The sequence below is a fragment of the Melitaea cinxia genome, chromosome 17 (genome assembly GCF_905220565.1).
Source record: "Melitaea cinxia chromosome 17, ilMelCinx1.1, whole genome shotgun sequence".
Classification (NCBI taxonomy): Eukaryota; Metazoa; Arthropoda; class Insecta; order Lepidoptera; family Nymphalidae; genus Melitaea; species Melitaea cinxia.
The window spans coordinates 9,746,086-9,754,018 of record NC_059410.1 but is presented as its reverse complement, the minus strand read 5'-3'; the positions used below and the strand labels follow the sequence as shown (position 1 = coordinate 9,754,018).

Genomic DNA, 7,933 nt, shown 5'->3' with positions numbered 1-7,933 from the left:
GTTTTCTTTGTTTCCACTGTACTCGGTATGTTCGAGCGATTGAATAAAGAGTTACCGGAATCTGATAAATTAGATATCCTGATCCGTAATATTCGTCCAGAGTACAGCAAGGTACTAGCTCTGCATGACATAACCTCAATAAGACAGCTCAAAACTTTATGCAAGCGCATCAAATTGGCCAATGTGAAAGCTGACCAGTTTCGTGAACCATCATCTTCTAAGGCGGGTAAATCTTTTTATTCTGTCGAACCATGTACACCCAAACTTTATCGTTCTCCTTCTAGGTCTAAACCTTTTGTTGCGTCTGTCTCTCAAACTTCTGCTAAGCAGTCGTGCTTTCGCTGCGGTAAAATAAATCATACCACCAATCTTTGTAGGGTATCTAAAGAAATAGTCTGTTTTAAGGCCGTCCTCTAGTTTCTCGGCTGTTTTTTTATGGCTTTTTCGATAATTTTTTTACGGGCAAAGCATTGAAATAATCAATCTCATTATTTTTGCATAATCTTTATTAACATTTAAATAAGCTTTACAAATTTTTTGAAGTCAAAATATATAATAGAATAGCAGTTATAGTGGCCGACAGGAAGACATCAAGTAAAAGAGGTGCTTGACGGTGACCAAGATTGCGGCTGTTCTGCTTATCTGAAATCAAAAAACCAAACGGCATTTTAATCTTCATATTCAAGACTAGCGATTGAACTAGAGTGAATTCTAAATTACAAAAATTGACTTTTTTATACACTTTTGAAAATTACATTCTATTTTTTACTCATTTTTTCTTAAGTTTCTCGCTCGTACGAAAAAAACTATCGAAGCAATCATGATAATCCTAGTTAAATCGCTGGCTTATAACATATTAAAGATGCTGTATAAATTTGAACAAGATCGGTGCAATAGTTTCTGAAATATCGTGGTTACCGTTTTGAAAAATGGTGTTTCGAGAAAAACGCGTTTGAAAGTTCGCGCATGTGATTTATACTAAAAATTTCATCTCACCGTCAATCTGCTATGCCTGGACCATACAATAGGCCTTCCTCTTCTTCTTGGAAGTCACGCAGAGCTGCTCTGTCTTCTCTTTTCGCGATTCGGGCCTGTTTTACAACATCGCTCGTGCGCCTTAACGCAATGGCTACTCCCCTCCGTGTTGTTTTTCAACCACTTTTGGCCCAGAATGGAGGCGCTTCGGAGCAAAAGTCCAGATTAACGAATTGAGCGACTCGTTATTATTTTGAGTTTCCGATCCCAGGCATCTGCTTAACAATTCTTCTTTGGATAAATCCTTATAAATTGGCTTTATGACTTTTTGAACTGCTTCAGAAAGAGGCGGTTTATTGTGTTTGAATTGCTCAGCCTCTCCGAGAAACTCAGCTCTCCGCCATTTGCACCAACTAGATTCGCCTGCAGGACAATTTTGATGCTGTGGATTGCTGTCTGTGGAAATCTTGTGAAAGAATGTTGCCCAAATTTCCTTTCTCATTTCCTCGATAGAATCTGGATGTCTCCGAATAGCTAATCCATAATACTTTGTCATCTCACCAATCAATTTATCAGTGAGTTTTCCTGCACCTTTCCCACCAATGCCTTTATTATATTTTTTTGCATTTCGGAGCCGAGTCCCCATCCTCTTTTCAACGTGTCCAACACACTTTTTTTTACAACAACAACATCTTCTCCATATGGTTCTGCATTCAAAATACCTTTGAATGTCTTGCTGTCACCGTCTCCTATGTATGTCGTATATTGAACTTGATGTTTATCTACTGAACGAGAAAACATTTTCACAACTGCATCTATTTCCATTTTCCCAGAACTTCCAGTATGATTTAGAGTACAATTTTCTTCATGATCAGCGAGCCATCCTACATATCCAACTGGATCATTATTTTTTCTTATTTTTCCACAAATTGCATCCAGCACAAAAACTACTCATTACACACGCATCAACCACTTTACCGGTGTACTTGGCAATTAAAGTTGAAACTCCGAATAAAGATAAAAATCCTCTTTTTTTCCATGTGCCATCTCCAGATACGGTGAATTCATTTTCTGCTTTTCCTTGTTCTTAAAGGATTTCCTTTTCTTCATTAACCGCAATCGACAACACTGTATCAAAAACGGCCGAAGAAGCTGAGTGAATATTTTCTAATATGGAATAGTACGTGTTCAAAGCAAAACCTTGTCCCATATCCATCAGTCCACAGAAAATTCTATAGCCTTCATAACCGACTCCCAACAAACGCATCACGAAAACTAAGCGATGATTTATTTCGTAGGCTTTACCGATTTTTGGGCATGAATCTATTTCTTTTTCTTTCTCACACTTGCACGCCATAGAAATTTTAAAGCCCAATCCTTGTATATCACGTTGATGGAAAGTCACCGTTCTTTTGCACTCTTTACAAGTAACAGCCGAAGAAATGGTTGAAAATACACTCACAAAATTGAAAATACAATACAAAACAGTCTGTTCAACGTTCACTTCAAAATTTTTATTTTGACGAAGTTTCGTCGCTGACGCCGATGTAAACGACTTGTCTTGTTCAAAAGTGTGTCGGTTGCCTGCGAATTTTCGCTTTTTAGGTCGATCGTAATGAGCCGGGGCGTCTCTACTTCCTTTCTTGAACATTTTGAAAATTATTTTCAAAAAATCAGCTACGTGCGACTCGCAAGAGAAAATATAGTACGCTTCGCAACTGCCACAGCAAAACTGAACTAATACTTCACGGCGTCTTAGTCAATATTCGAAAGCGTCTGTCAACGGTCTCGGCTCCCCTTTACTCGGGCCTAATTCACAAAAGGTTCAGGTAGCAGTTAGATTTAGGGATATCAATACAATGGTCAGCGCCGCTCGGCTTTCGGAGTTGCCCGGCGCGCGCTCCTGCTCCGTTCCAGGGCCGTAACTTGTGAACCACTTTGAATATCGAAAAATCCTTTGGCACACATTTTCTATACATGTTGTAGATGTGATTTATGAAAAAAAAAAACGAATTTTTCGACCCGAGAAACTAGAGGACGGCCTTAAACATGGAGAAAAAGGTGTTCGCACACCTGAGTGTCCTAAATGTTCTAATAATTCAAAAAACGAACTAAATGTGGCTTTTCTACTAAAAGTTCTAATACTCTGATTACTCCCTTGCACGAAGAAAAGTCACAGTGTTTTGATCCTCCAAAGGGAGATATACGGATATACTTACCTCTTAACATTCTGGATTTAAAAATTAAGGGTTTACTCGATTGTGGAGTAAGTAGTTCAATTTTAGGCAATGATAGTCATTTAATTTTTGCTAAAGCTGGTTTACCCATTCTTTCTCACTCTAAACCTTTAAAACTTCGAGTGGCTAACGGGGAAGTTTTAACCTGTTCTGAATATATGTCGTTACCAGTCAATTATAAAAATACTATACAGATTATTAACTTCAATATTCAACCTGGAATAAATTCTCCTATAATATTGGGATTAGATTTTTGGAAAGCTTTCAAACTTGCCCCAGATATTATTTCATATTTACCTGTTGCTGAAAACATTTCATCTGTGTCTACTGTCCCTGTCGAGTCTGGTCTTAATGATTTTGAATCTCTATCTGTCGAACAATGATCTCAGCTAGATTCTGTCAAACTTCTTTTTGATCAGATCAATACTGACAACGGTGGTCTCGGCAAGACACACCTAATAGAACACGTAATAGATACTGGAGATAGTCCTCCAATAAAACAAAAATATTATCGTCTCAGTCCAGATAAGCAAAGTGCTTTGGAGAAAGAACTTGACCATATGCTAGAATTATGTATAGTGGAACCTACTTATTCTGCTTGGAATTCAAATGTGGTGATGGTGGAAAAACCTAACGGTGCTCTTAGGGTTTGTTTAGATAGCCGTAAATTGAATTCTGTTTCTAAGGCTGATGCTTATCCACTACCTTATGTAAATTACATCTTAGATAACTTGCGAGATGCAAAATTTCTTATTTCTCTGGATTTAAGTACTGCTTATCATCAAATACCTTTACAAGCCTACTCTAAAGAGAAAACTGCTTTTACAGTACCCGGTAGAGGTTTATTTCATTATAATCGAATGTGCTTTGGTCTTAGGGGAGCCTCTGCTACCATGCAACGACTGATGGACAAACTGTTCACAGCAGAGTTTGATAATAAAGTCTTTTGTTACATTGATGATATAATAATATGCACGTCAGATTTTGATGAACATATACGTTTGTTAAAAGCAGTATTTAACAAGCTTAAAGCATCCAACCTGACTATTAACATGAAGAAATCATTGTTCTGTAGAAGCGAACTCAAATACTTAGGTTACGTGGTAGATCGATATGGTCTTAGAACCGATCCGTCTAAGGTCGATGTTATTTTGAACTTTCCTGTTCCAAGGGACGCTAAAGACGTTAAACGCTTTCTTGGAATGGCGGGATGGTACAGACGTTTTATTAAGAACTTTTCTCAAATAACTCTAGTAACAGGCTCACAGTTTGGAAAACCTTTCTGAGAGGCATATAAATTTGTTTGCTCTACTATGTGATCCATTACTTGGTCAGAAAAAAACCTCGAAAAATAAGCTGCTGGAGAAGTCCTACTCGGAAAGAAAACTTTAGGTTTCAAGGCAACTTTATCAAACTGATCTGCACTTGGCCTGTGCGTCTCTGACCACATATATTTTTTCCAACCGTTACAATCATCATCTGCGGAAGACTCTGAAGAACTATCGGAAGATTCTGAAGAAGAATTCAAAATATTCTGAAAGCGAACATTCGATATTCGCGATGGTCTGACTGGTCGCAATATTTCTTCATCTTCACTGTCTTCAACATTAGGTATTCCTACATTTGGATTAATGTTTTCTGTCGATTCATCTTCATAAACAATTCTCTGTCTTGATGGCCCAGGCGTAATAATATCAAGATTTTCCAACATTGAACAAACATCCATACCAGGATCAATACCATCCTCGCCCTCGTATTCATCTTCTGAGTTGTCAGGATCATCCGGTAGTCCAAACAGTCGTTCCAGTTCAAGCTCAATGTCTTCATCGCGTAGGTGTGCCTGGAATACAAGACAACATACAGGCAATGGCACTCATATTGCCACCAAACTGTGTCGGTGAGCAGGCAGCGGCATAAATACGGCCACCTATTAATTCTTCAAAATTAAAATTTATAATACTTTTAGAACAAAAAATATACGTAAAATGTAATAAATAAACATAAACGAATCTAAATAATTAATTTTCTTACCATTTTATTTCATTAAACCCATTCTTAACAGTAGTTTACGCCCTATATAAGGAGACTGTTACGTCAATGAAAGGCCGAGCTCCAAAGCAGACTGGTTTATTAAAATAATATTCTAACTACCTTACATTACAAATATTGTACACAACACCTTTCTTATTATAAACTATACTTATTAAGGTAATACACCAAAATGGTATGACAACACAAATTATAAAAGCAAATGACTCATTTAACATCATGCATTCGACAAGATAGAAATATTACTATATACTAAATACTATACAATACTTAAGAAAAAGGTATTTTTATATAAATAAAGTTATATTTAAATAATCCAAAATTATGTATTATGTTTATAATTGAAAACAAACAAAACAAACCTCTGATGACAACTTGACAAGGCATTTCAAATACTATATATTTGTGTTACATTAGGTACACTACACTTATACTAATTATATAACAATTTAAAACTTATCACATGATATAAGTTAAACAACATTTATTTTATTTGACAATAATTTGGTACAAATAGTAGATGCCTATGTGCATTATTATACGTAATAGTTCTTGTATCATAATGAACTACAGCTTGACCGCTGTAAAGTCGACCCTCCCTATGGTATGCGGGACGCGGGGCGTGCGGTATGCACAGGTGCACACGGCATTGTCGCCACAGAGATTTATCTTGAGATATCTCAAGATAAATCTTCGTGTTATTGTTTAGGTAAATGATTATACAGTCGACTCTCGTTAATTCGAAGCTGTGGGGACTCGAAAAATATTACGAATTATCGAGTGTTTGAAATATCAAATGGTTCGAAATTTTTGAGAGTGAATAAATAAAACTTCGAATTATTAAGTGTTGATTACGTACATATTTATTAACTGGCTATTCTTTAACAATGACAAAAGTTACCTTTCTTCTCGAATCCTTCTACTTTTCGATGAACTTCTTCTTTTCAGAAATCATTAAACATTTATACTATTAAGGACTCATAACTAACACACACTTTTAATCTGCGTACAACGAAAGAGTAACAGTAACTGAAACATAACTAAACAAACCAATTCGTACGGAAGTGTGTGTAAACTAATCATAATAAAAACAAAGTCTTCGTGTATGATGATACATGTATGTACAAGTTTGAACTTGTCTCGAAATGTACTTAGAAGTTTTCTGTTTCTTTCTCTTTGCAACTTTGAATTGTCGAGTGTTTGACGCCGATGAGTTCGAATTAACGCGTCGTTTTGTTACGTAGCCGTGTATAAAAATGTATTGATTTTCGAAATATAAAGAGATTTTTTAGGGAACTCGTGATGACTTGAATTATAGAGAGGTTCGAATTATCGCAGGTTTGAATTAACGAGAGTCGACTGTAATTATTTGAGTCACGTGAGTTTGGAAAATAATAAATTGATTCTATATTTATTATTATAATATATTTTTTTTAAAATATTTATATACACAATTAAACAACTACGTTAGACAATAAAACACTTAATACTAAACACTAAAACTAAAATTAATATGTAAAAAAGTTGATTAATATTAACAATATCATCATTCATTCAGTGGTTCTTGATCGGAATCATTTTCAGATTCGGAGTCCGACGAAGATTCAGATGACGTTTCTTCCGATAGTTGTAAATGAACGGTCGGTACATGTCATCGTAATTTTGATCGATTAACCTATCTTGTTTTAGGTAATCGTTTTCTATTTTTATTACGTGAACCACTCATTTCTTCCATTGATCCATGGAATACTCGGCGAATATTTGTTTTAGTTTATCAGACTTCTGATCTAAATTAGTATTTAAGTCTGATTTACCAAATCTGTTCTTTGTATACCCCCATACCAATTCTATTGGGTTTAAATCTGCGTGGTATGGTGGCAAAGGCAAAACTTCGTGCCCATGGCTTTATAAAATTTCATCAATCACAATTTTTTTTTTCAATGTGTACCGATTGAATGACTTCGAATAATTGTGACCGCAACATAGTTGAACTGCAAGGAATATGATGATTTTGCAGCCAAGTGAGCATTGTTTGCTTCAATGCGGATTTTGTTGGTTTTCTATCTATTTCCACGTTATGGTACGTAGCGTTATCAATCATAACTGTAGAATTAGGTGGCAAATTAGGTAATAATTTATTTTCCGTCCATTTTTTAAAGTTTTCGTGGCTCATGTCATCATGATAGTCTCCCGATTTAGGGTAAAGAAGGGTATTACCGGTCACTTAAATGAAAACAACTATAAATCTGTTAAAAATAAGTATTTATCTAAAAAAACTTTTATAAAACATAACTTAAGGTATTCTTCTTACGAAATCACAGCCATTGAGATCAATATTAATTAAAAAAAATCCATAATCAACTCTTAAAAATAAAAGAACTTTGACCGGTATTGACCGACATGGCGGGCAATCCCGGTCGGCAGGTTGGCAATGCCGGTCAAGCTTTTTATCGGCACAAATCGCACACGTAGCCTTCGGGTGACTCATAACCCGAGCACTCGGCATGCGCCCAAAGGCCACACTGTACGCACCTGTACCAAAGCTCGTTGTTGCGACCATAATCGTCGCATAACATGCATTTGTTCTCAAGATCTTCGACATCGGTGTCATCATCATCGCGTACGTCAGCCATATCGATTTGCGAGTCTGATAAATTTTGATCCTTGTTATT

At 36.1% G+C, this 7,933-nt stretch overlaps 1 long non-coding RNA gene across 1 annotated transcript; it reads right to left on the bottom strand.

Annotated features, from left to right (window-relative positions):
- Positions 1 to 488: 488 nt before the first annotated feature.
- LOC123661345 lies at positions 489 to 1,121 on the bottom strand. The gene is made up of 2 exons (XR_006744329.1): positions 997 to 1,121; positions 489 to 642 (listed from the first exon to the last, which is right to left on the bottom strand). It is a non-coding gene; the product is annotated as an uncharacterized LOC123661345 (long non-coding RNA).
- Positions 1,122 to 7,933: the final 6,812 nt, after the last annotated feature.